Raw genomic sequence first — 26,827 nt, 5'->3', positions numbered from 1 at the left:
TCAAATTTCTATACAGATTAATAAATTCCTCAATGATTCAAATCCTCTACATTTAAATGGTGTGAACATATCAACTCTTACCTTTGAAATCACTATTGTTCGGAATAAAGGGCCATGTTCCGAATTTGAGACAAAACGGTACATCGGTTTGCTTCTAATGCCCTCAATTCGTAGTTCGGGTTTAGAAAAATAAACAAATTATCAATTTTTTATTCTATTTTATTTCCAAATATAGTTATGAAGTGTGACAGTAGAAATGATATTGTCTCTTTTTAGAGGCTTGGTCATTATTATTTTAGCGCAAATCTCACATAACGTGTGATCTCGCCTTTAAAGTTATCGGGATCCGAGTGTGTAGCATTTTGTTAACGTGCAAACGAATTGATTTACACGTTATTCAACAATGCTGCGATGAAGAAAAGATCCTCCTCTGTCCACTTCTGTGACAGTTTTCCTTGTTCCTAGTTCATTTGTTTAGAAACAAGGAGCTACACACTCGGTAACCAATGGCTTTTAGGGAAATATGCGAGAAATATTTAAAAGTCTCTTTTATCTATTATACAGACCGTCCATTACTCTATGCTCTCTTTTTGAACCAAAAAGGTATTTAAAGTCGCTTTTTATCCTTTATTCTTACAGTGAATAGGGTAACGGTCGTATTTTGGACCCCCTAAGGAAGTGATTTTAGTTTTTTGTCCCAATTAATTGATTGCACAGCGTAACCAAGTCGAAAAACATGCCAAAATGTAAAGAAAAACTTTCTCTACGAGTTTAAAATGTCCATACGGTCATGCAGGATCCAAAAAACGTCGAAAATAGTTGATTTGTGAAGCATTTTTTCCATTATTTTGGACATACCAATACATTTTGGACCCTCAAAGTATATATTTTGGACCCCCGGCATTTTTTATCGCTTGGCAACAAAGTCCACGACACTGGTTGTATAATACGCTTGCCCATAGTCTAGTCAATCAATTGACAATGGAAAACCGAAGAAATTCTAAGCTTTTAGTTCAGAATTTTGAAAAAAGTTTTTGTTTACATTTGCAACATTTCTGACGGCTTCAATATCTGAGTGTAACGTGTTGTAACGGTGGCATGGATGAACCGATTAAAATAAATTAATTTCAGATAAAATAAACACATTTTCTATGTACAAACGGTTGATGCAAGTGCGGAATAGTCCTATCTTTACAAATGGCATGCGGTTTGAGTTGGTTTTTCGATTTGATCTGGAAAATTTGCAGGAAAATGGCCCAGGGGGTCCAAAATATATTGGTTACCCTATTAGTAAGATGTTTTAGAAAACATTCAGCAATTCTTACACAATTGTTTCACAGGTTTAATATTCATTCCAATTGCTCGAGTAAAGACTGGACATCCCTCCAAAAGTTTATCTTGAGAGTTCCCATCAATTATGCCAGGAACCTGGTGATTTTTTAAGGAATGGTTTAAAGAAATTCTACTGATTTTGCTTTATGAAATTCAACGCACTATCTCCACTAATTTCCACTGGGGTCACCCAGGGATTTTTCCACAGATTATTCCAGATTTTTTTCTGAGGGTATTCTACCAATTTTTCCTATGATACCTTCATAAATTATTCCAAAGAATTGTTTGTTACACAGTTTTTAAAGAAATTGAAGATTTTCTCAGGAAACCCTGCACAAATTTCTCTTGAAGTTCATGCGCCGATTTTTGCAGTTATTAGCAAGGATGGAAATCTAGTGATCATGATAAAACAAATGATGCATCGTGGTTGTTCTTTGTCATGCGATCATAGCAACAACGATAAACCCTTAGTCGTCAAGCCATCACAACAAACTTCGCTCCGCGAAAAATGAATCGCTCGGCATGTGTGCTAACGATCAATTGTTCGCAAACCGAATTCATAAATTTTGGAAGATTTTCACGCTTTCACTCTGCGATATGACTTCTAGCATACCATTTTTGATCCTCAAGTCAATCGTGCATGGAATGTGAGAAAGTTTATCCGTGAATTTTAAATTGATTCGCATTAATCGCAACTTGTTACAATATCCGACAAACCTTTTGTCCTACGACAAACAGTTTATCGGATGCTCGATATATCTATGATTAGCGCGCGTGGTGAGGTGTTGAAATCATGTTGCTGCAAGAGCGATGGCCCTCTTGGACCGTTCAAATACCGTGTTGTTTGTCGTTAGAGCTGATTTTTTTCCATCCTTGGTTATTAGTCTAAAAATGCCTCCTGAAATTTTATCAGGAAATTGATAAGAAACTCTTCCATGATTTTTCTTTAAATTCGAGGAATTTTCCTTCAGAAATTTCTCGAGTAAGTTCTTCAGCATTTAATCCAATTACACCTGCAGTTTTCCGAAATATTTTTCGAATAATTTCTTAAATTGAATGCCATGGATCCTTCAAAACTTAATTTAAGTTTCCACACTAGCAAATGTTTGTGGGCGTCGTGGCCGTGCGGTTTGTGTTACCAAGCATTATGCTGCATTAAGTCAAGGAGTGAGGGTTCGATTCCCGCTTCAGGCCAAAAAACTTTTCGTCTGAATTGTATTTCGAATGTGCCACTGGGCGTTGCATGCTAGTCCGTTGTCTAGTGTGGTGCTTTTTTCAAAGGGCAAATCGTCAACTGGAAGCATTAACGTGTTAGTGTCTTTTAAAATGTCACAGCACTTCACTATGGGTGATCAGGTGGCCAATAATCAAAAAATGACTAGTTATGGAAGATTTTTCTTGTAAGTCATTGCATAGTAAACACTTATATCAAAATTTTCCTGGAATATAAGAGCAAGATTTTATATTATTCAAGCAGTATGTTAAAGTTAGAGTATTTAAGAAAAATAGAAAATTCAATGCAAGCACGCTATAACTCCAAATGTAATTTACTGCAAAAATCGTAATGTCTAATACACTGTTCTAAAGCTCATTAAAAAACTATCTTAGAAAATTGAAATGAAATAAAAATTCATATTTAAGTTCGGGTAAATGTGTAGACAACACTGAAAAAAAAATTATTTGATTTTTTATCGAAACTCGACACATCCCACATTTTTTTGTGTCCCAAGGCTAAAATTTATTTCCAAGGTTACTCTAAGATGTGAACAAGAGGATAGTGGATAAGTTATCTCCGCATTTGTTTGTACTTTTTCCATCTAGTGCGTATTGATTTTTTTCTTCAGTATTTTTAACAATTTTCTTTTAATAACAGCTGAGATTAATTTCAGGAGATAATGTGACAACTATAATCATGGCTATTTCAGTTTTTATAATTATAATGATTTCCTCTGTGTTGATCGCATCATCATTGATGCATCATCAGTAAACTTATTTTTCACTATATGTCCTTTTCAAAAGTTTACCTCGTAAACTTGTTTAATGAAAACAAAACATCAATTTTGCATCACAATAATCATATATTTGACATGAGATGGCAAACATATTTTTGGCCACCAGTCTATATGGAAATTACCAATAGTGAGAATTATTCCAGGAATTCCACAAATTTCTTCAGTAATCCTGTCCGACGTTTATTCAATAAATCTTGGTGAGTATTATCCATAGGTTCGAGTGATTATGTTTGCAACTCTTAGCAACTTATCTCGAAAACTTGCAAGACTTCCTCAGAAGTCCAGCAGATCTTTCAGACATTCTTCCAGAAGTTCATCAGTTGAAAATTCTCTGGAGATATCCCTGAACAATTCTTCGGGAAGTTCCTGAAGAAGTCTTAGAAAGAATCTCTGAAGTAGTTACTAAAGGTATCTTTAGACAAGTTTTGTAGGAAATCTGATGAAATCAATGGAGGCATCTCTGAAAAAATACTGCTAGAATTATTGAAAATGTCCTTCTCGAAAATCCAGAAAAAATCACATCTTCAGCACACAATACAGAAACCCACAGTGCATGGATTTGCCACTTTATTAACCTCTTCACGAACAGCTTAATTTTTTACCACATAACCCACGTAAATTTCTCAGGCTACAGAATGTTTATCGTTTTCGGATATACACTCCTTGGAGCTATAGGTTAGTGAAAGTCTGCTTTGAAAAAATGGAACAATTTGGTGTAGTCTTCTTTGAGAGATGAGCATTTAGGTATCTGGTACCTCGCTGTCCAACTAAAAATCTTGAAAACTCAAATACTCCATATCGTAATTTTCAGATATCTCCAAGAATACTTAACTGCTTTGTATGATTTTTTTCAGAGTATCTCTTTATTACTTGCCATTATATAGTCCAATTTTTTTTTGATAAATTGACCAACAATAATATGGCCACTAAAGATATTTTAGATGGAGAATGTCGGTTCCCAAGGAAAATCGGAGTATTTGCAAAACCAGGACACCAATTTTTAATATCGACACGGACTCTCAAATTAGAAAAGAAGAACTTGTGAAAAAAATGTGCAAAAAAGTTGGCGCGATTTGAATTTTTTTTGCGCTAAAATATGAAATTTTTGAGAGGTTATGAATTAATTTCTGATTTGAGCTGCCTTATATTAAAATAATGTTCAATTACGTTTTTGTTGGGGAAGGGCCTTTCCGCATAAAGGCGTTTCGCATAAGGACGTTTCGCATAATTTTATGGGTGGACGTTTCGCATAATGAACGTTTGGCATAAAGAGAATTATATGCCTTCTTTGAAATGCTACCTGTTCTTATATGGCACTGTTTTATGCGAAACGTCCATTACACCAAACATCCGTATGCGAAACGGCTTTATCCGAAATGGGTCACCCCCGTTTTTGTTGTATATATTCAAAGAAAAGTTAAAAAAATCTTCTTAGTGTTTAATTTAATGTTCTTTTACAGTACATTTGATTTGATCTTAAAAAATAGTGTTTTGTTCTAGAATATCGTTTTGTTGGTACTTCGGCTGTGCCGTGTGGCTAAAGTTCTCGCTAAATGTTCTGTGCAAAATGTCTGCAACTAGTTCAATTTAGAATACTGACGCAAGAAAACCACTAGAAATGAATGATAAAATACTGAACCACTTCCATAGGTAACTAAGAGGGTTAGAAGCAAAAGGGTGTACGGGAAAACCTCGTTTTAAGACAATCGAGTTTGAAGAATTTCAGCAATTTTAAATTTCATAATTGAATGGAAACCAAAAAAAAAACAAGCTAATCTTCTACGGAATATGATATTTTTTTTTCTGTTGAGCGGAAAATCAACTAAAAATCATGTTGAAAAAAAAAGATGAGGTAAACAGGCTGAATGCCATTTTTGCAAAAGATTCAGATTGCCTATCTTTCTGCTGGTTTGAGATATTAAGCCTTATATAACATTACATAAGCAGTGCTGCCTGTTAACAATATATTTTTGTAAGTAGATGAAAAACCGAATTTAGTACTATACCATTTAATTCCACTGGAGTTTGTATCCTTTGACAGATACGCGTATTTCGACCTCAACTGTAAGGTTGCCTTCAGTGTCGTGTACTAGACTCGACTTTTTGTTCTTCTTCTTTTTGGCGTTACGTCCCAACTGGGACAAAGCCTGCTTTTCAGATTAGTGTTCTTATGAGCACTTCCACAGTTATTAACTGAGAGCTTTCGATTGACCATTTTTGCATGTGTACATCGTGTGGCAGGTACGAAGATACTCTATGCCTTGGGAATCGAGAAAATTTCCTTTACGAAAAGATCCTCAACCAGCGGGATTCGAACCCACGACCCTCAGCATGGTCATGTTGAATAGCTGCGCGTTTACCGCTACGGCTATCTGGGCCCCCTCGACTTTTTGTATCCTATTTGAAAAAAAAAAAAAATGCGACTCACTCCAGTTTTTCGCAGTAGTAATCGCGAATAACTAATTAAAAAGGCCTATCTTATTATAAAACATTTTTTTTGCGTTGAATTTAATATAATATGAAAATGGCTACTTCTAGAGAAGTTATCCAGATAATCATTATGGTTCAGAATAAATTGAAGATTCTTATTGTATGATCAAAACGTATTTATTTTGATAAAAACCAAAATTTTGTAAGTCGATAAAAAGTAGTCCTGATATTTTTTTTTATTTAAAATTGATCCATCGTGTATATTTTTTTTTCTTTTAGGGTAAAAGCACCGGTTTTGGCCAGCCTGAGAGTAAATGTCAATAAAAATTAAATGGGAAGCCGTATTTATGCTACAAATATGTCAAATGCAAGCTTTCAAACCATATTATGTGTGTAAAATATCAAAACTGAGCTAAAACCAGTTTTTCGCTTTGAAAATCCCGTTGGTCAATTTTTTTAGTATCTGGAGGAAACTTGGAATTAAGTTTTGCAAGTGTGCGCTGGAGGAATTCATAAACAACCCTTTCCTGAATGTTCGTTAAGGAAATTCAAGAATAACCTAGCATGAATCTTTGGTGGAATTCCTATAGAAATTTTGGAAGAAAACAATGGAAATTTCTCGTAAGCATTATGAGATGTTTGATTAGATGAATCTTAAGACCAAAGCTAGGAGAAATACTTGGTAGAATTGCTGGAGTATTTTTATGGAAGAATCCCTGCAGAAACGTATGAAGCTTGGGATAAAATAAATTCTTAACGAAAATAAGTATGCTTAGAAAATCTTTGGAGGATTCTTTGACGAAACTTCAAAAGAAATGCCTAGATAACTTCTTTCAAATATCTTTGAAAAAGTTAATGTAGAGCAGTCCATGAATATTTCTAGTGTATTGTGGTCACTTTTAATCAATTTTATTGATGTGATTCCTGGAGAAATTGCTAAATGAATGCAACTCTATGGCTCTATACCAAAAACTATGGCCAAATAGTTATAAATAAACTTTGAAAAATTGCTTAGAAAAATATCAGAATAAATTCCATGAATAATTTATAAGCAAATGAATTGAGAAATCTGAACGAATGCAAGCCAGAATTACTAGCGGTATATCTGGATGATTACTTGATCGATTTTTGGAGGAATCCCCGAAGAAATTCTTGTCATAAAAACCAGGAGGAATTCGAGGAAAATTCTCTAGACCAATAATTAATGCACACCTTGAAAAAAAAAAAATATTTGGTTTACGTTGATTAAAAATCAAATTTGAGAAATGTTTTAGAGTCATGGCAAAATAATTTTTTAAGCTTAAAGATGACGAAAACTGCTTATAATTTCTGTAGACTAAATCCATTCCAACGTCACGTCATTCTTTTAACAGACCGATCAGCAAAAAAGTGTTAGATCCAATAATTTTAAAGCCAAAATCATTGAAAAGGTGGAATTTTTCATATAATTACTTAAGTTTCAAATATGTCCACTTATAATATGTCCAAATGTACTCCAAATGTGTTAACAATGTCATATAGGACTTCAGCAATCATAAAGAGCAATACAAAACCAAAATTTAGTTCAAGTTGTTGTATGTTTAAATTTTGATAGGAATACAAATATGAAATAAGGTTAATTTTAGACAAGCAATTTTTTTAACATTCTTAAGATCCGAGATGAACTAGCCTAGGGCTAAAAATCTCGTTAATAAAGAAAAAAAAAAAAAAAAAAAAAAAAAAAACATTCTTAAGATAAAAGTCAAAAGAAACAGACTGTTGAATGATAGATAACATCTATGACCTCCATTATTGTTAAAGTATTTAGTATTTGAGATATCATTCAATAGTTTTTTAGCAACTTGATGTAAAAAAGTACGAATAATAATTTCAATCACTGTACCCCTTGCCAGGGGTGAAAAATCTGTGATTCAGCTCGTTGTTTATAAATATTTTGAACGCTTCCCATCCACGGATCTCTCAGCTGGATCGTCTGGATTTGTTGAAGAGTGCCCGGTGAAGAAAAATCGAAAAACCGTTCTCGAGGAAAAGGAGAAAAAAATCGAGTGGAAATGCAAGTGGTGTGAAAGATTTCGTTTCAAGAAAATCGATTTAGTTTCGGGTGTGTTTGTGTCGATCGGCATCGTCTGAAAAGTGAAACGACCTCTCCTCGAGTGGAGAAAGGAGTGTTTTTTGGTGCCTGTCCCAACGGAGTGCCGTCCGAAAGCAGCTAATGAAAGTGTGTTCTACACTAACAATCCGTCCGGGAAATCTCAACACCCAATTACCGATCGCGCCCACCCAATGTGGGGGCTTCAAGTGGTTTCGTAAGTGTGATTTGCACATTCTTGTTTCAGCTTAATTCGATTGTCTGCAACTTATCGGGAAGACGCAATCTTTTGGCAGTTGGTGGATGAATGAGATGGTGTAGAGAGCCGTCTTGGTCCAGATGACATCTGTTAACATACCAGGAGAGGTTTGGAAATGCCATATAGTGTTGTTTTGATTCGCAACAAAGAGGGGGTTTGCTTGACTTAGATAATGAGTTCAGTAACTCGAGAGTGGCTTCTTATCAGGTGGCGATTCAAAATGTTTTAAACAGGAGTGGGTGGGATTTGTTATCGTTTGTTTTATGACACAAATGTTTATCGCTTGATATCAGGAGAATGAACTTTCTAGCGGTTCGTTCACTGGATGTAGAAACAGTCATAAACTTTGGTATGCGTGATCTGCACAATTCAGCGGCTTTCGATGTTGATATGACCTATTTTTGAGAAATCAAAGTTCATCATGAGTGAATGCCTAAACTTGGTTACCAAACGTTCAATCTTGTAGTCGTAAGTGAAAAGCTTATGCCTCATCTTTTCAAGATTTTTGAGAACTACTCGCGACTTCTAAGGATTTTGGTCTAAACGCAGCTTACTTTTTTATTCGAGATTTGGATGGAAATCTCGATTCCCCTAATGGGATTCAAGATTGCCTGCTTTGGCCAGGATTGGCGACACCCTTTGCTTCCTCACTTGTTGTTTCGGTTTGTTGTGTGTTGTTAATTAATTTAAATCATCATCACTATTGTTTCGCATAATGCGTTTTACACAGTGTACTCTGTCCTTTTTTTTGGCGCATCATAGTAGGCACCACTGCTGTTAGTTTTCAAGTTAGGGTTGCAAAAAAAAACAAAAAGCTACCTCATTTTGGTGCTAACAACGGTTAGAATAGCTCAGATCATTTTAAGCATTAGCATTTAGCACTTCACACCTTACCTCCTTCCCGCCTTATAGCAAAGTCAGAAATTTGGGCTGAACCTTTGACTCTTTGTTAACGGTCGAGAGCAGTCCTGGCGAGGTCCTTATAATACCTGGGGAATGAGAAGGGATGATTAGTTGGATGCCAACTTGGTAGTTGGATTCTGTTAGATGGAAAGTTATTTTTCATGTATGGGAATGGGCTGGGATTGAACTCATGACTGTTTGCTTAGTTAGTAGAACCAGTAGCCATTAGACTACAAACCTCGTTACAGGGTAGTTTAGATATTTGTTCAGCATAAAAATCCTGCTATGTTTTGTCGTGTATTTGAACATTGCATTCATGCTGTGAGTATATCTTAATAAGTTATAAGGATTATATTTGCAAAATTTCCATAACTATAAACCTCTTTACTGCAACTTAGTAATCGAATTTGCAACACCAAACATTCGAGAGCTCGTTTGCACAAACAACGAGACCCAAAAAACCATCGAACCAAACCCACACACTTCGGACTGCGGGCGATCGGAATTCAAACCAAGTGGCGTTAACATGCTTAAATATTGTTTATCACGGAAAGTTTGTTCTCACCACAAATAAGCCGCGGTTCACCGCTTTCTGGTTTGCTCCTTCGGCGGGCGGTAGTTAGCAACCAGCTGAGCGAACGCCTGGGCTGGGCTGCGATCGAAATTATAAATAATAATGCAATCCATCAACGATCGTACGCCGTCCGTAGTGCTGCGCTTAGAATCGTTTGGGTATTCAGCTCCATTTGCATAAGACGACGCACAGTGGTCTAGTTTATTGGAAAGCTGTCCAAAATCCAATTTCCTCACATAATTTCAAGCTAAAAAGAGTCAATTATCCATCTACAACATAAGAAAGTAAGGAACACATACAAGATTTTGACAAGGAAATTATTTTTCATCATGCTTGGACGCCAAATCGCATCACCTTATTTTTGTGAGAATTTGGTTTCAGCATATCTTTATACTGGTTGATATCTTATTCTTACCAATACTCGCCATATTTTCAATTCGGTTCTTGAATTTGCCACCAACATGGTTTTTTTTTGGAACGTGGTGAATAAGGGGTGAAAGAGCGAACATTTTAAATATTTTTTTTTGTTTCTATAAGTTTTTCACTACATTTTGAGATTTCCGAGAATTTTATTACATCATTTTGAACACTAAATGATGTGTGCCTATTTGAGTCGTAAAACGTTATGTATCCCCCGGGATGATATATACTGGTACCTACCTTGATACCTTGATGGCTACAGCGTAGCGTCACGCAATTGCCGGACGTATTGTAGAGTTCCATCTTCGTCGATCTTGGGCGAAACTTCTCCAGTTGCCCCAAACGTTTAGGGTCGCCAGGTCCTCTTCCACTGCGTTACAGCCAGCGTATTCGTGGTCTTCCCCTAAGCCGCCGACCTCTATCTGGTTCCCTGCTGAATATTATTTTCGCAATTCTTTCTTCCGACATTCGCACTAAGGGACCAGCCCACTGAAGTCTGCCGTATTTTACACGATTGATAATATTCGCATCTTTGTATATTTGATACAACTCGTGATTCATGCGTCTGCGCCACACGCCGTTTTCAAGTTTCCCACCGAGTATTGTCCGCAGCACTTTACACTCGAAAACACCGAGAGCTTTCCGGTCTGACTCTTTCAACTTCCACGCTTCGTTCCCGTAGAGAGCCACCGGAAGAATCAATGTTTTATACAGGGCGAATTTTGTCGCCGTTTGCAAGCTGCGGGACCTAAGCTGGTTACGTAGTCCGTAAAAGGCCCTATTCGCAGCCGCAACATGTCGGTGGTAGGTCATTTGGCATAAAGTCGTTTGGCATAAAGCCGTTTGGCACAAAGTCGTTTGGCATAATGGTCATTTGGCATAATGGTCGTTTGGCATAATAGCCGTTTGGCATAATGAGTCTGAAACCAAGAATTTCTTAAGATGTCATTCGTTTTAACGTTTCTATTGAATATTTCTACTGACATCAGGCTTGTTGTAAAGTCAATTGATACACAATTCAACAATCATAAGCTCTTGAATAAACTTAAGCGTATTAGGATAGTTATTGCCAATAGTATTTTATTATTTATCCAGAAATTACCCTTCTTTCAAATATTAATTCTTCTTTCGAGATCCGCTATTGGAATAAATTTTTGCACTGAAGATTTTGATATATTTAGCACAAATCTACCCTTCCTTCAAACATTTTATTATTTTTTTTTTCTAAATATGATGTTACCATAATTATATGTATGAAAACTGTTGATTTAAAAATTAAATAAATTTCACCTTCTTTTATACATAGGCTGTTCTTTGGACTTTCTTTCTATATTTTTTAGATATATTTTGTTTCCAACTGACCTAAGTGCGGCAATCGAATGTTATCGAATGTTATTTGCTCAAGTTATCAGCAAAAAGAGAAATCGATTACTTCAGTTACTTCGATGGGTTGTGCTACTTTTCCCCGAATGTCAGTTCTCCGAACGCCAGTTCCCCGAATAGCCAGCTTCTCCAAAGAGTTTTTGGCGCTCATAATTGTCGTAACTTTATACATTTCAGGGTGGTGAACGAACTGGCCATCTGATATGCACCCTTCTTTATTTAATTGGCGGTTCTTTCAAGTTTTACCGTGCTCAGCATTTTTGCCAACATGTGTGTAGCCGAGAATGACAGAATACCTCCTTCTTTTGATTACTTATCAGTTACGGAGAACTGACATTCGGAGAAACGACAATCGGGGAAAAAAAGTACAATCACTTCGATGATTCTGAACGCAATTTTTGAAGTCTTTTCGTTTTATAATACCGCAATAATTGTTGGCGTACAATCTTGCATTGGTTTAATTATAAATTTTGCGTTCTTTTAAAAATAGGCTGTTCTTTATATATGTATTGTCTCAAATTTTATTATTAGGTTAAGCTAAACGTTAATAATTTTTATATTTTGCTGTTTTATCAATTCTTGCAAAACATGCTGTTAGGATGATTATTACTTTAGAACCTGCCAATATTCAACTTTTTTTGCAAATGCATTATCTCCTTTTAAGATATGGTGGAAAAAATATTATTTCAATAAAAAAATTTCCTTTCCTTCGATAATATAGAGTGTTTTCGACGTACACTTCCAAAATTTAAATTTATATTGTATCGTTTAAAAGTTTTGCCACATTTTTTTCAACAATGTGTTGTTCATTTGAGTTATGCTGTGAGAAGATTTTTTTACGATAGAGCCTTAAACATTTCAAACGAACAATAATCTGCTCTCGTATATAGGCTATTTTGCATTATGCTGCGATACTAGATCTTTGGATAAGAGCTTTTAGCTTTTTTGCAAATGAATTTCACCTTCTTTTAGTAATGCAGCCCCGAGCCCTTCGGAATAACGTGACGCTGAGATTACCTCTTCAACGAACTAATAATAGCATGTTTGGCGCTATTTACGGTCTGCAGAGGCTTTTCAATAGAGTTGCGGCTCTCTTTGATTTCAACTTGTCTCGCCAACTACTTCGACGAAGTTTCAGTTCGTTTTTTGATAGATCGTAAGAATGACAATTTTTAATATATTTAGTTTTAAGATGACATCATTGGGGCTTTGAAGCCTGTTGGTGGTACAAGTAAATAAACAATTATAAACAATTTTTCTCAAGTGTTACGTCCCAACTGGGACAGATTTAATCTGCAGCTAAATATTCTATGAGCGTTTCCTTAATAACTAAGAACTTTCTTATTTACTATTTTCAAATATAGTATATCTCAATAAGCTCAAAGATACTCTATGTTCTGGGATGTGAAGAAAGTTTTTCTTCCGATAAGATCTTCCACCAAACCCGTCACGAGTTATATTTAGTTATGCTATCTAATGTCACTACAATTTTTGACATTCATAGCTTGGAATATCTCTGAACAATCACCACGCTTATTGAGAATCTACGAAAATTGTTTGCTGTGGGCTCGGTTGTGTTGATTTCGGTAAAAGCTTCGAAAATTCCGATATTAATTCTAAGTCCACCATTATGCCAAACGGCCTTATGCCAAACGACCTTATGCCAAACGACTTTATGCCAAACGGGGTACAATCAACATGTCTTTTCACTTCGCGGGCAACGTCGTTGTCACATGTCACAAGTGTTCCAAGGTAAACAAATTCTTCAACAACTTCAAACACATCCCCATCAAACACTACCTCAGCACCTACACCACCAGGCCTGACTCTATTTGTACCTGCAACCATGTACTTCGTTTTGGTAGAATTAATGGTCAGGCCTATCCTCGCTGTCTCCCTCTTCAGAGGCACGAAGGGCTTTTCCACTGACCTGCGAACGATTCCAATTAGGTCTATATCGTCCGCAAAGCCAAGGAGCATGTGCGACATTGTGGTAATAGTGCCATTTCTTTGCACGCCAGATCTCCTAATAGTACCCTCGAGTGCAATGTTGAACTGTAAATTCGAAAGTGCGTCTGCCTGCTTCAATCCATCTAACGTCACGAACGAGGTTGACACCTCGTCTGCGATCCGAACACTTGATTTCAAACCATCCAGCGTAGCACGTATCAGCCTAATTAGTTTCGCTGGAAAACCATGTTCAGACATTATTTGCCAAAGCTCATTTCTTTTCACTGAGTTGCACGCCGCTTTGAAATCAATTAACAGGTGGCGAGTCTGCAAGTTGTACTCCCGGAATTTGTCTAGGATCATTCGCAAGCTAAACATCTGGCCCGTTGTCGAACGGCCCTCACGAAAACCAGCTTGGTATTCGCTGACGAAGGACTCCTCGAGCGGTATCAGTCTGTTAAACAGGATGGGCGACAGAATTTTGTACGCCGCATTCAGCAGGGTAATTCCTCCGTAATTGGCTTACAGTAGAAATAGCAATATTCAACACAACCTAGAAAATATCAATTCAAAATTATAATAACCTAGTAGAACATCAAATCTGTTTAATAGAATAATAGTTTCAGTACCGTCATAGTAAAATCAACAACACGTCAGAATTACCAAGTATGGCGTGGCCAAGAAGAGTTTTAAAATTTTTGATATAACCTTGATGGTTTCCATTAGCGAATAAGTTAATCGTATGGAATTAACTACTAACTTTAAAGCAAACAATAACTTAATCTCATGTTATCATATATTTGCCAGAAATCATATCGGATTTTTCTTCAACTTGAAATTGAATGAATTTATTTTCAAATTAGTGATTTTAAATACAAAATACGAATCCTTTACGATTTGCAATAGAGGTATTGCATGATATAAGGTTATTTCATAGTTATTAGTTATTATTCAATTTAAATGAAAATCCTTCCATTCATTCCAATGAAAATCATCAAGGTTATATCATGAATTTTAAAACTCTTCACGAGTTAATATACAGCATACTGTTTCAAACTGCAAAGAGTTCTGTTTGATCTTTCGACCTTGACACTTGCTTTTGCCGGGGCGAGCGACGAGGGCAGGATCAAACATGTCGCGCGTCGGTCTCGTAAGTGAAAAAGTGCCGCGATCGGTTAGTTCTGTTTGATCTTTCGACCTTGACACTTGCTTTTCCCGGGGCAAGCGACGAGGGCAGGATCAAACATGTCGCGCGTCGGTCTCGTAAGTGAAAAAGTGGCGTGATCGGTGAGTTCGGTTGGAGTAACTGAAAAAGTGCCGCGATCGGTTAGTTCTGTTTGATCCTTCGACCTTGACGCTTGCTCCTGGGCAGTGCGTCAAGAAAGCCCGAACAGTTTTTTTTTATTCTTTTTGGGTCGCGCGCTTATTTTTTTTCCTGAGTGCTTTTTTATAGCCGAGCAAACGAGTGAAGCCGAAAGTGGATTGTGGCTGCTCAGTCAAGGATAACGGATCAATTGGTGAGCTCGTTTCATGCTACTATTTCTAATCTATAAAATATATGATTTATCAACAAACTATGGATGGTTCGTCACTGTGAGTGTCGACACAAACTCTGATTCATGATTTATTTATGTTTAACATTTTTTTTTTTCAGAACACCTTTTATATACCTTTATTTTTGTAATTAAAAAAAACTTTGAATGGTTCGACACTACAAGTGTAGACTTGCGAAAGGTTCACTTTATTCAACAAACTTTGGATGGTTCGCCACTGTAAGTGTCGGCATAATAATAAGAGTGTTCTATGATGTCCCAACCAATCGAGTTTTTTGTTTCTTTTCAAATGAGTAAAATATAATAACACATGCTTTCGTCCTGACAGCTGTAGGAATGTTACATTTAGGTATTTGTTCAACAAACTTTGAATGGTTCGTCACCTCAAGTGTCGGCATTATTTTCCTCTACATAGAAATTGTTCATATCAAATGAAAATATTATATTTACGTATAAGTATGTATATATCTCACAAATCATTGTTTATCATGGTCTAATCGCTTATCAAAGTGAATCCTATGACCCAACGATCCTCCCCATTAACAAACATCCCTCCCAGTAGCCTTTGTGGAGATGCAGAGGCAAACACGGTCTCCAAAAAGCAAAGGTTACACACTAACATTCCTTCCCCCAATCCCACCTGACTGCAAGGACGTGGCCGGCGCCGTTATTGACCCTGTATAAATAGAGGCACTGAATTATGCACACTGAAGAAGATTATGGCCAATCCCAGCCGAACTTCTAGTTGATTCTTTGTGCATTTTCACTGACTTCGGTCAATCACGGAATAGCAACCATTGATATGTGTAGTCAGTCTAAGCTAAGCTAAGCTAAGCATACTGTTTCAAACTGCAAACACAGATTTCTAGGAAGATGCTGTCAAATTTACAGTTTAATATGGTCGATGTTCAGACAGACTGAACTAAGTGCTTTTTAAAGGTTTCTGGAAAACTTACCTCAGATATTCGAAACATTCGCATTGTTTGTTGTAATAAAAGAACTTATCAATAGCAACGAAAAAATCAAAATTGATGAAGTCCTTAACGTATCTCTAGAACGCCAAAAAATCATGTATCACACCGACCATAAGTCCTGGAATGATCTTGAAAAAAAAAGAAGCTACTCAGTACTTCCTACATTTTCTTGATTTTACTTTCAGGGTGCTAAAACTACTTCCTGTTGTGTCAGATTTTTTCTAATTCTTTGGTAATATTTGCAAGGTTTCGTTTAAATATTGCGATTATTACTAAAAGCTTAAAATTTACTGTTTTTTTCACCCAAATTCACATCCATCTAAATTACTACCCAAAGTGGATAGATTATCAAGGTAGTTTTGCTATCGTCTTTGTAATATTCCTGCTCGAGGGCTATTTACAGAAAATCCCGACTAGTGGATTACATCAAAATTGAAGCACAATTATATCAAGATTTGTTACGAATAACAAATCTGGTTTCATTTTTGTTTGAAGCACATTGAGTTGATGGAGGAAATTATAACATTATTAAAACAAAATCAGTTCTAACATCAAAGTCTGTTTTAAATTTGTTTAAATTATAACACAATTTGTTATAAAAAAGGGTTCAATTGCTTACCGCAAATTTTGTTATATTTCTGTTATGGAAAATAACAAAATGAGTTATATTTTTGTTTGATTTGAAACATAATGAGTTAGGTACATTTTTGTTTAAATTATTACATATTTTGTTTCAATTTAGTTTAGTGTAGAAGAAATTGTGTTATAATTTTTGTTATTTCAACTACTAACGAGCCAAAATTATAAAATATTTTGTTAGCAAAAAAAAAACGCGCTAACCGAGTAACAAAATCTGTTGCAACTCTGTTGTAATTCACTGGTCTGGAAATTACTTCATCTGCAAGTTGTTTCAGCGTGAGTAGTTCGTTCAAACTGTTGTCAATATCTGAACATCAGACATATTTAGCAAGGGTCTAAGACTTGGCTTTGGGAAAAGCTCTTATAGCTAATTCTAGAAATTGTTAGTTGACTGAGAGTGGAGCTCATGTGCTGCTACTCTAGAAAATTGTTTGCTGTGGCGAAAATCAAAATGGGAATTTGAAAGCATATTGTTTAGTCCAGTCGCAATAGGACCATTTTTTTCTTACAATAAAGGTAGAGAACCAGAAAATGTCTACTCAATAAAATAAAACATTGCTTATTGCTTCGAAAACGACTGTCATTCAAATTCATTTAATGGGTTTGTCTGCAGCAAAATTTGTTGTTATTTTGACCATGAAGTTTGATGTTCTAGTGTCAAGTGGTGATAATGAACATCAAATTCAGTGAGAAGCCATCATTTTTGATTATCGAATTAGCAGTCGTCAAAAATCCAATATTTTAAATCTGGACCACTGTGCGACGACGACTTGCGACTTGCACTAATTGACGTAACCAGGCCGTACCGTGGCAAAGCCGGCGTCGCCCGTCACTCCGCATAAGGTTCATGTCAATTAAGTTTCGCTTAATTACACTTCCAACAATAGTGGCGCAGCGCGGTGTACAGTATACTAGGAACGTAACTTGTTAACTTCAACAGCGTTATAGATGCGATGTGAACTGTTTCCGGCATCACAACCAATAGAAAATTCCGTCGACAAACGGTCAGTGACCTATGGTCCAAAGTTTCGCATCTTGGCCGAACCTGTGGTCGTAGATCATCAATATCTCTTGTATCTTGCACCCAGCATCCTCACTTTCGTACGCCAACGCAAAACTACTGGCTGAGGATTCTCTGGCTTGGACCAATTTAAATTTCACTTCTGCGGTCGTATAGGGGGGATCCCCCAGTACCGGACATCACCCAACAAGGGATATCTTTGGAAAATTGTTATCCAATGCAATCGTAATAATGCTGCATTAAAAGAAAGGGGGGCTACAAAGCAAAGCCATGCTGAAGGTGTTTGGGTTCGGTTCCCGGTCGGTCCAGGATCTTTTCGTTATGAAAATTTCCTTGACTTCCCTGGGTCAAGAGTATCATCGTATCTGCCACACGATATACGAATGCGAAAATGGCAGCATTGGCAAAGAAAGCTCTCAGTTAATAACTGTGGAAGTGTTCATAAGAACACTGAGCTGAGACACAGGCTCTGTCTCAGTGAGGAAGTAATGCCAAGAAGAAGAAGAATGTTAAGAAAAGGGAGCTATTACAGAGAGTAATATATGTCTGGTATAACAAATCTTTGAAAAATCGCATTGGCGTCTCAAATTACAGTCAATTTCCAATGTGTTTTCTGATCGATATAAAATTAGCAAAAGATGTAAGAAAGACTGAATTCTAAAACTCATATTTATATTTCCAAATCTTACTTTGTATGAAACAGAATAAATATTCTTAGTAGATATTGCTAAAAAGAAAGCAGAATCTCAAAAAATTGAAGCTTGGCTTATTCTAGGGGACCTACCCCTACATCATGTTAAATTGTTGCAAATTTGCTCGCCTAGCTCTGCTATCACCCATAGAAACCCCAGCAGCTCGGTGGAGTGTATCGTCTTTCGATCGACCCACGGCTATTTTTTGTTGGGATGGATGTCGATTTTGCCGAGAAGAAATTTTAGAAACGCGCTCACACGGCCAGCCATAGGAGCGTCAATAAAAATCTAGTTTATTATAATCGTAATACGTTGGATACAGTTTCGCACTCTCGTGTGCAGCATTCAGACACTTCCAAACATAATTAAATATCGTGCTTGGAACACATTAGAATCTTTGTTGAATAGCACAATAAAAAAATGTTATATAGTCTCACTTTAGCTGCACATTAGTCCCGTCGTTGAAATGATGTAGAGTTCAATACTTGAATGTTAGTTCTGAAAACTACAATGAATTCACCAACCCTTAATTAAGTAAATAACAGTATTTTGGTGTTTGAGACAAAAAAGTGTTTCGCAGTGTAATTTAAGAAAAAATAGAGAAGTTTATATATAGATATTCAAGATATGACGGACAAAAAACTAATTAACACCATTTGTTAATATTACACAATATTGCAATATTTTCAAGATCATCGAAATTAACCAAAAGTTCTGACTTCATTTCCTGAAACTACATTTTTAGTTACCTACCTATCTTGATATCTCAATGGCTACAGCGTATCGTGACGCCGTTGCCGGGCGTAATGTAGAGCTCCGTCTTCGTTGGTCTCGGACGATACTTCTCCAGTTGCCCCGAACGTTTAGAGCGGCCAGCTCCTCTTCCATTGCGTACAACCAACGTATTCGTGGTCTTCATTCTACCTGGTTCCCTGCTTAATATTATTTTTGCAAATCGCACCAAATAACCAGCCTACTGAAGTCTGCCGTATACACGCTTATTAATATTCGCTTGATATAACTCGTGAATCATGCGCAATAAACAATTTTCGAGTTTCCCACCGAGTATTGTCTGCAGCACTTTACCCTCATACATTGACCGGCTAAAACAAAGACCGCTCCGTGATGAATTTGTAAATGTTTACAAAAGTCATGGATTTGCAAAAGAGATGGGTGTTGTGATACACCCTGGCAAAAGATACACATGGAAAGTATTTTGGCTTACTGATAATAATTGTTTTCATTACACAGGCATAAAGTTTCAACGAGCTTCAATAAATAACATTAAGGGGTAAATCCAAAAATCAATTCGAATTTTACAGAAAAATCAATTAAAATAACATAAAAACAAGTAATCGATCATCAATGTGACCTCCTTTCGCGTTACAGCCGTTTTGTCATATTGTACACCATGTTTTTGAGGTATCGGGGATACAGTTCGTTTCAGACCTTCACCAACGTCGTTTTTTGTTAGTTACGTAATTTTCTTTTCCATTTTCTTATCAAGATCTTGCCAAAGATTCTCAATAGGGTTCAAGTTAGGGCTCTGTGGCATCCATTCGATTCCAATGGTTTTATACGACAGGATCGGGAGAAAGCGATCGTTTTCTTTGCCGTTTACTTACCTACACATTACCTCCACCATGTTTCATTGTTGGCTGGAGGAGTCTATGGGGCTGTCCATTAATTACGTGAGATAATTTTAGCGGTTTTTCAAACCCCCCTCCCCCCATGGTAAGATTTTTTGTATGAAAACCAAAAATAATTTGTATGGCGCGTAAGAAATCTTCAACCCCCCCCCCTCCCCCCATAAACCCTTACGTAATTAATAGACCACCCCTATCCTGCAGTCCATCATCAATTCTGCGCTATACTCTCTGCCTTCGTTTCTTGTTGAACAGCTCATACTTGAATTCGTCTGACCTCACAACACGTTTCCAGAATTCCAGAGGCTTAGTTAAGTGGTTTCTGGCGTGATAGAGTCTTTTATCTTGTTAATCCGGATGATTAACGGTCGCTTCATGGCGAAATTAATCTTCAACTCTTGCCAAGCGATGCGTCGATGTTTCCACGATCCGAAATCGGTACACATCTAAATCAGAAAACCGATCTCAGCTCAGCTGTGCAAATTCCGGTTAAAGTGCTGACATCTCAACAAAAGTTCCGTTTGATATCAGCGGCACCCTAAGGTGCTGCTATAAACAAACCTGACAGACATTTCAGTTACTGACCACTCTGCTGTGCGGATCTCAGTCTAGGACAAGACGTGACAGCCCAACTAAGACTGCCCCGTTGTTTTTCAGTCGATAACCTTGACGATACAAAAGCCAGTGTTACAAGTATCCTTTTTAAGCAAATCTTGTTAACAAACAAAAAAATCAGGGCTCATAATTTGATTGTTTCGCGCACGATTCATTCATCTATTGCAATAGAGGATGCTTAATTTAACCAAACTCATGTTAAAATACAACACCGGCGATATTTTTAGAGATAATTGACACCAATTGTATTATATTGATCTCAATTAGGTATTTTTTATTTATTTTAGCATTGTAGGGGCACATGCTTTGAACATAACATCGAATATAAATTGATTTAAAACCAAAAAAATCTATGAAAATTTTCCAAACTTTTTGTAGAAACTGTAATTTACGAACTAGCAACACGGCCGGACTAGCAACAAAGTGCCCTGTTGCAATCCAACACATCGATGTGAAAGTAGGCCTTTGACAAAACGACTAATGGGAAGTGGTCTTTTTTATTGGTTTCATTTTTGTACTTTGACCTGTCACGTCTTGTCTTAGATCTCAGTAAAAGAATGAAAATTAGTCAAGTTCAATTGAGTGTGTAGGTTCAGCTTTTCTTTTTTTTCTCAGATGATGAGGAATGGATTTTTCTAGACCTCTCGGATGATTTTGCGATCTTCTTGGTGTTCTGTTTTACGCTTACGTCCACGTCCAGGTCGATCATCTACACTTCCAAGCGTCTGGTGCATTAGTAATATCTTCTGTACTGCACCATGGCTCACTTAATATCTGACGGCAACTACGTACTGGGTATGGTACCGATCTGGGAGGGAGGCACAGATACTACACACGAAATATCGAACAACGTTTGTTTGAACTGCAAGATAACTCCAGCTTGCCAACAACAATCAAGGCAGGCTTGGAGAAAATAGCTAGTTTTCTTTTGTTGTGTACTTTCGATCTTTCCTGACAAACATCAAAAAAGGGCCACAGTTTTCGGGGGTGACCCATTTCGCATAAAGACGTTTCGCATAAGGACGTTTGGCATAATGGACGTTTCACATAAAACAGTTTCATATAAGAACAGGTAGTATTTTGAAGAAGGCATATAATTCTCTTTATGCCAAATGTCTATTATGCGAAACGTCCACCCATAAAATTATGCGAAACGTCCTTATGTGAATCGTCTTTATGCGAAACGTCCCGCCCCCCAGTTTTCTATGCACTAAATATTCATTTTCATTGGAAACGCATGTGTTTTTCAATGCTTCAAATTCAATCAGATTGAAAGGTGTTCACGTGACATTACTTGCATTATGTGCATGAATTTATTTTCATTCGATTTTTGTCACTTTTGATGAAATGCGAAAATGTGTTTTAATCAGTTACGCGCTTTTTTTCATGTTAGTCCAATGTTTGAGATCTGGGCTCACAGTGACAGTTCGTGACAGCGGAATCCCGGCTCTCTATGACGTACAGAAATTTTGTATTGGTTTCTCCCTGGTACCGATAGGCCTTTTCACGAGACTTTTTTTAAATCAGCTGATTTGGAAGCATTTTGACAGTTCTTCTAAGAAAACAGGCCCGTGTTAGCGCCGGTCCTCCACCGATGTAAACAAATGCATAGACGGATCTGTCACATGAAAAGGCCTATTGCAATAACGCACGATGGAAGTAAACAATGAAACGTCAACATAGTGGTTTTATAGTCTATAGTGGTATATCAACGAATTCTACACGGAATATTATTTTTGAGTTAAATGAATTCTTTGGCTGGGTGACAAAACGTCGAAAGACAAAATGTCGAATGCCAAAACGTCGAATTCCAAAACGTCGAATGCTAAAACGTCGGAAGGTCAAAACGTAAAACGTCGAAGGGACAAAACGTCGAAAGTGCAGTATGTCGAAACAATACGAGTTTTTCTTGCAAGACGTTGACCTTGACCTTTATTAATAAGAAATGCGGAGAAAATCGATAAAAATGTGTCTTGGAAGGAATAATACAAATATCAAATTGAATATATCCAAAACTTATTATTTAGTGTTTAAACGATATGACTATAGCCGATCTCTATGAAAAAAAATCATGCTGTCAAATGTATACACGCTCAAAAAAGCGTTCTGGAAAACGTTAACTGTCAAAAATACACCATGAACTACCATCATGTTTACATGAACGTTCTCGGAACTAGGCAACGTGTTCACATAAACATGATCCAGCTCACGGTGTATTTTTGCTTGTTGATGAGTTTACGTCTGCTGTTCACGAATACGAGAACGATTTTTTTCTGTGTAGAAATCAATTAAATAGTACATAAAATAAAATCAAAAAGATATTGTTTAAGTAAAAACAAAATAATCTATAGCAAAATTCTTGCGCTCCAAGTATACAAAACAGGTGTAATTCTCACATTTCGAAACATATGGCTTTGAAATTAAGTTCGCCTACAAATTGTTGGAAAAAGGAAAAATGTAAGCTCACCGGACGAGTTTAAACTGCTGGGTTAAGATGAAATGGCAAGGTATCATAGTGAAATTTAATGAAGATGAGAATTTTAAATACAGGAACACCAAATTACTAAACGAAATCCACTTTTAGAGATGAAACACCGACTCAATTCTATAGAAATCATGTTCAAAATTTTTGAATTTCTTCTTTCAAAGGCTACAGTGGGAATCGAACCCACACCTCATGACCTGATGCGTTTATTTCCTGGCGATACTAGTCGCACGGCCACGAAGCCTACTAATTTCATTTGCAAAAAGATCCTGGACCGACCGGGATTCGAACCCAGACACCTTCAGCATGGCTTTGCTTTGTAGCCGCGGACTCTAATCGTTCGGCTAATGAAGGCCCCCTAAATTAAATAGTTCTAATATGTGTATATATACAAATGATATCATGAAAATATATCATTGCATTATCACTTGAAACAGTTACCAATTATCGTTATAAATTAGTTATAAAGATCGGAAAACGATCACAAACATTTGACTTTTCTCACACGTCGATGGTATTCTTGATTTGAAAGCCTTAATAAAGGATCAATAGTCTAACCCAAAACGTGGCTCAGATAGCCGTTTTGCTAAACGCGCAGATATTCAGCAATACCAAGCTGCAAGTCGTAGGTTCAAATCCAATCGATCGAAGATTTTTTCGGGATGGAAATTTTCTCGACTTCCGAGGGCATAGTGTTTCTTCGTACCTGCTACTCAATACACACATGCAAAAATAGTCAACCATGAGTCAATGAGAAGCTGAGAAGCAGATGTAACGCCAAAAAGAAGAAAAAGAAGTAAACGAAAATCTGAATTTAGTACTATACCATTAAATTTTGTTAGAGTTTGTATCATTTGACAGATACGCGTATTTTGACCTCATCTGTAAGACCGTCTTCAGTGCCGTGTACTAGACTAGACTTCTAGTACACGACAATGAAGACGGCCTTACAATTAAGGCCGAAATACGCGTATTTGTCAAAGGATACAAACTCTAGCGGAATTGAATGGTATAGTACTAAATTTGGTTTTTCGTTTATTTATATCTAGGTTTTCCACTAAACAGCTCGAAGATTTATTATCAAGAAAAAGAAGTTTAATCCAATATTCAATTTTGACTTGTTCATTTTCAAATTATTGGCTCCAAGTTTTATAATTCATACATTTAAACTAATTCCAATCCTTTAACAAATCCATTTCTTCTTCTTCTTTCTGGCGTTACGTCCCAACTGGGACAAAGCCTGATTCTCAGATTAGTGTTCTTATGAGCACTTCCAACAAATCCACTTAGACCAACTCAAAATGATTAAACGACTACTCATTAGCAGATAAACTTCCCACCTCCACAATTCGTCTGCTAAACCGTTTTGTGTAGCAGCGTTTCACCCAGCAAACAGATAATCATTTCATCGATCGCATGCGCGTGTAGTTTGAAGTTGTCTGGCACATCACCGCCGTCCAATCATTTTCTCACGATGTTGAATTGCTGGAAGAACAACCCCATTTGATCGTGCATTTTATTGCCCACATGTGCTGGATCGTTGTTGATGACTGCTCCATAAGGTGGGCCATTTGTATAAGGAAAAAATAAAGTTATTAAAACCTTATGTTACACCCTCAAAATTGTTCATTTGAACTCTACTTTCAATAGAGAAGTGACTGGTTCAATTGGAAGTTACTTTAAAAAACAAATAAGTTTTACCAAGCGATATAGTAGTTGGTTTTACTCTGGGGATCTAGGTGTCCAAATGAGCAAATTTGCTAAGCATAACTTAAGATTTTTGTTGTTTGATCTTTATGAAACACCGTACTGTTCAACCTCTCGTAAGGAAGCCAAATATCAGATTCGAATAGTATCTTATATTACAATTCGCTAGTTTCTGGTACGCACTGCTACGACAATAAAATACACTATACGGCAATACAATGATCCACCCAGAAACGTGATCTTGGCGAGAGAAAGACCGATCAGAGGCAGTTAAGAGGAAACAGATTCAATAAAAGTTTTTCTAGAACCCTCCTGGGGGTAAACAACGCTCTCTACAAATGCGCCCCCTACGGCGAGACGGGAAACTTTGTCGGTTAGAATCCATACACTCACAGACATTCAATCCCCGATCTCGGCGGAAGAAAATTAATGCCTTTCGGACACTCGACCTTGATGTAATGTTTTATTTATTACAAACAGCTGGACAGCAGCACCATCCACACCCTCGTCGTCGCCGTCAATCGTCGCGTTGTTCGTTGTCTCTGACTTCGATTCGAGCGTCTGTTCAGCACGGCCGTGGTTCAACTTTGTAGGTTACTCATTTCACTTTCGGCTGCGTGTAAATTTTCCATCGACAATAGTGTTTGGACGTTGATGTGTGCGAGACGGCTTGTCTGAAACGGCCAGAGGTCTGTTTTTCTCCTCTGTAGAAAAAAAAAAAGATCGAGGTTTTAAGGTGTGTTTCTGTTGTATCTATCCACATATTGATGAACAGACCGACAGACAGATATCCCACGTGCGCTCATCTATTGGCCGAATGTTTATGCCCGAAGCCGGGAGATGATGAGAGTGCGGCGGAATACACAACACAAGGCACCACCGGGTTATAATGGCACCTTTGGGGCGCGGTGGTTTACATGATTTTGAAGTGACGCTAAATGGTTGGTGATTGATATCCGATGGGTCGTGTTTGGGCATGTGGAACTGTAAATATTAGCATATCTATCTGGGGAAGCTGGTGATGATTAAAGATGTGGGAAAAATGGAGAAACGGAAACACGGTAATATGCACATTATGACCGGGTTTTTGGATGGATGAGGTAGGTGGTCTTGTGCAGTCACGATCACCCTTTAAGCTTGAAGGAAAGTGAATACTTCATCTTATATCTAGTATTACTTCCCACACGGATAAAAATTTGATTCCCATACCATGATTTACAAGTCATGGAATTCCTAAATTGATTAGGCCATGATATCAGGACGACAAATCATGGTTCCTGGAGTCAAATCATGATTCTTCATAAACGTAAAATCAAGAGCGACAACACAAAGCGGTGCACTTTGCTTCAAGTCATTCACATCGATCACCCATCATTCATCACGATAGATACTGTGGTAAAGTACGTAGCTCTCTATCAGAAGGTTCTTGATTCGAATCTTGCCACAGCAATTTTTGTTTTTTTTTTTTCATTTTATCGGGTTGACTTACAGAAATATAAATAGATCCGAAATAGATGCGCGAATCATGATTTTCGAGCATTAGATGCATGATTTCGAGTACTCAACTGCAACTTGTGTCGCGTTACGACAATCTGACGCATGATATCGTGAGTCCAAACCATGGTGTATTTTCATAAGATGAAAACACACTGGAATCAAAACATACGGGAGCATAATCATGATTTTGGATTCTGATTTCTACCCGTGCAACGAGGACAGAGTCTGCTTCTCAGCTTATTGTTTTTACGAGTACTTCCACTGTCATTCATTTGGAACCTTCTATGATTATTTTTGCAGTGTATATCATGTAGCCAGTACAAAAATACTCTATGACCTTGGAAATTGAGATAATTCTCAACCCAAAAAGATCCTTGTCCAGCGGGATTCAAACCCGAGACGCAGTTTAGTCTTGCTGAATAGCTCTTTTTAGGCATTTATTGCCATCTTATTACATTTCCTGCGAAAATTTAAAGTTTTAGATCATCCGAACTGTGTAACTGTGATCTACGAACTTCAGATTTACTGATGAACGAAAAAAATCATTATGTTTAATTCATATGGACATAATCCTGGCAAAAATATACGACCATGAATGTTACAAAGACAGAGAAAATACGACAACCGTCATCCATCCAGCTGACAG

At 37.0% G+C, this 26,827-nt stretch overlaps 1 protein-coding gene across 5 annotated transcripts in view; it reads left to right on the top strand.

Moving 5' to 3' along the window:
- Positions 1–26,827, top strand: part of LOC5570741 (ubiquitin-conjugating enzyme E2 W) — a 205,852-nt gene that overhangs the window by 50,302 nt on the left and 128,723 nt on the right. For 3 of the 5 annotated variants that reach the window (XM_021841668.1, XM_021841667.1, XM_021841666.1), the window contains exon 2: positions 7,738–8,080. The exons of 1 other annotated variant lie outside the window; for it this stretch is intronic. The gene's annotated coding sequence lies outside the window, so the exon portion shown is untranslated. Of the gene's footprint in view, positions 1–7,688; positions 8,081–26,827 lie in introns of all 5 variants that reach the window. One more of the 5 variants, XM_001659282.2, reaches the window with a different exon arrangement.

Source organism: Aedes aegypti, chromosome 2 (genome assembly GCF_002204515.2).
Source record: "Aedes aegypti strain LVP_AGWG chromosome 2, AaegL5.0 Primary Assembly, whole genome shotgun sequence".
Lineage (NCBI taxonomy): Eukaryota > Metazoa > Arthropoda > Insecta > Diptera > Culicidae > Aedes > Aedes aegypti.
The sequence above is the reverse complement of the archived record's forward strand: the minus strand, read 5'-3'. Positions and strand labels throughout refer to the sequence as shown.